General features: G+C 35.0%; 1 pseudogene across 1 annotated transcript; it reads right to left on the reverse strand.

The window, feature by feature from the left end:
• Positions 1–603: 603 nt before the first annotated feature.
• LOC143603909 (acetylserotonin O-methyltransferase-like) lies at positions 604–2,043 on the reverse strand (annotated as a pseudogene). The gene is made up of 2 exons (XR_013148167.1): positions 1,251–2,043; positions 604–992 (listed from the first exon to the last, which is right to left on the reverse strand). The product of XR_013148167.1 is annotated as an acetylserotonin O-methyltransferase-like (transcript).
• Between the last annotated feature and the right edge of the window lie 537 nt (positions 2,044–2,580).

A 2,580-nucleotide genomic window follows, 5' to 3' on the forward strand; every position in this document is an offset into this window, starting at 1 on the left:
AACTTTGTTTAATATATTATTTTTTTTTAAATTTTTTTGCCGTACCCTTTCCGTACCCATATCTTGGATTTTTGATTTTTGTCGTTTCCCGTACCGGTAACGTCCCTGTATCCTAGTCCCGTACCCGTTCCCGTGCTACTTAGGAGCCCCCTGCGAAGCACAAGAATCCGACTAGTTTTATAAAAGAGAACTGGTATGGTATATATAGCAATGGCACTAGTGTGTAATACCTTAACAAACAAAACACTAGCAAATATAATCTCTAGCTATGATAGCGGCATTGTTACTACGGAATAATCCGAACAAACGCAATTTCATTCCTTAATTTTTGAGCATAATAATTTGCTCAAAATCCGATTAGGTGTAACTGGTTTAACATGGAAACAGTAAGATCTGCAAAATTATTTATAGAACAATTTGTGATCACTAGCCTTTCTTTTCCAACAAATCTAACTAACATTAGATACATCATACAAATTTGATAAAATATTATCGTTTAAAATTTTCAAAAGGTCATTTAAAATAGTTTGTGCAATCAGCATAAAAACAATGATAAAAAAAAGGTTACGGAACACATAAATCCCTGTTTTATTTTAGCACAATAAACATTACAAACACATAAAAAAAGATATGTTGCTAATAAAACTTATTTTCTTCAAGTACAATATTATTAGAATAGACAAGAGGACCAAGATTCAAGGATAAACTTCAATTACAGATTGATAAGCTCGAATATGTTTTATGTCATAACGAGTGAATCCAGCCTCCTGAAACAGGTAGGACCATTCTTTGGAGGTCCGTTCTTTGCCTTTACTCGTATGAGCCATCATGACCATATCAAGCATCAATCCCACATCTTTAAACCCGTGATCTTCTTCCCGTCCCACAACCGCGTCTACAACAATCAACTTCCCTGTATCTGAAGGAATAGCCTCCCGACATTTTCTTAGTATGGCTATGCAATCGTTGTCTGCCCAACAATGAAATATTTTCTACAATCATAAAAAAAAGACTATAAATTTTGTTACGTACCCGATTTGTTACTTGATCCTGCTAAAAATAAAGTAGTCATCGAACAATTTAACTTATACCAAATTAATTAGGATGTGTGTGAGTTTGTTTTGTTTCAATTGTGATTTTGTGTTCTCATAATAAGATTAGGTTTAGAATATATGCTTTTAAATTTTTTTGTTAAACTGTGTTAGTTAAAAGGTTAAATAGACCCCAAGACTTCACATAATGGGACTCACCATCAAATAAAGAGCATCAGCTTTTGGAATATGATCAAACATATCACCTCCAACATGTTCCACACCTACAGATGTAGAAGCTACAGAAACCACATGAGGGAGATCAAAATTGATCCCTTTAATCCATGGACAGGCATCCACAATCAACCGTAGAGCTGTTCCATCACCACCGCCGACATCCACCAATGTCCTTACACCTTCAAAAACCTCTGGACAACCCTCTATCACTGCCTTCACCCCGAACCTAGCGTCACACGCTGTCCCATCGTTGTAGAGCTTGCTATGAACTGGATTTGTTTCAAGAAATTCCAATAGACCAGTCCCATGTGCTGCTTCAAAGGGTGAGCATATATTACCCAAAACCAAAGCACTTAGCTTGTGCCATGGAGCTAACATAGCAGGAGTGCTCTCTAAAAGCATCAAATTAACCATACTATTCTTTCCATTCATCGTTAGGAGTCGTGATATCGGGGTTAGACTGTATCCTACTAGTGTTTCAGATATTGGTTTTTCTTGAAACACCTTATGATGGATCAAGAACCTCATGATCCGATACAACAATGACTCGGAACACTTGAGCTCGGACGCAAGGTCTGCAAGTGTCATCGGGGATTGTGTTTCTCAAGAATGTCAGGTATCCGAAGCTCAATGGCACACTTGACAAGAGCCGTGGGAGTGAAACCAAGAATAAGTTTCCATATCTCTTCCATTGCAGCCACTTCTTCGTCATTGGAGTTATTATTCTCTCTTTTATTTTCTGAACTCATTTTTCTTTGAAGTTTTTTCTATGAACCGGTAGAAAATAAGCCTCCTGTTAAGTAGCAAGAATGCTTTGATATGTTTAATTATTAATAATTTAATGTATTACATGTGAACACATTAACGATTAAAAACTTCTCAACCATCAGTACAAGAAAATTGATGACTCTTACAGTTGTTTTTTTTGGTTAAAGAATATACAAAAAATAAATACATTAAACACAAAAACGCATTAATTATTTTCTAATCCGATTTACTTTCAGACATATGATTTTTCTCTCTAATATTGATTGTGTGAGAGGCCGGTTGGTGGGCGACGCCCTGTAGTGGCATACACCATAAATCAGATTCCAAATATTATACAAAATCCCAAACGTTTATCTACAATTGTTCTATAATATAATTGTAAATAAGTTCATCCGATAGAACACAACAATAGTGGCAGTACATAGCATATGATTTAAGTGAAATAAAATAGTACATAAATTAATTCCAAATATAGGAAAAAATATATTCCAAATATTAAACAATAATTGCAGTACACAGCAATTGATTCACGTAAAATAATGTA

The sequence above is a fragment of the Bidens hawaiensis genome, unplaced genomic scaffold (assembly GCF_021521415.1).
Source record: "Bidens hawaiensis isolate Kalapana, Puna unplaced genomic scaffold, B.hawaiensis_p1.1 tig00063326_1, whole genome shotgun sequence".
NCBI lineage: Eukaryota > Viridiplantae > Streptophyta > Magnoliopsida > Asterales > Asteraceae > Bidens > Bidens hawaiensis.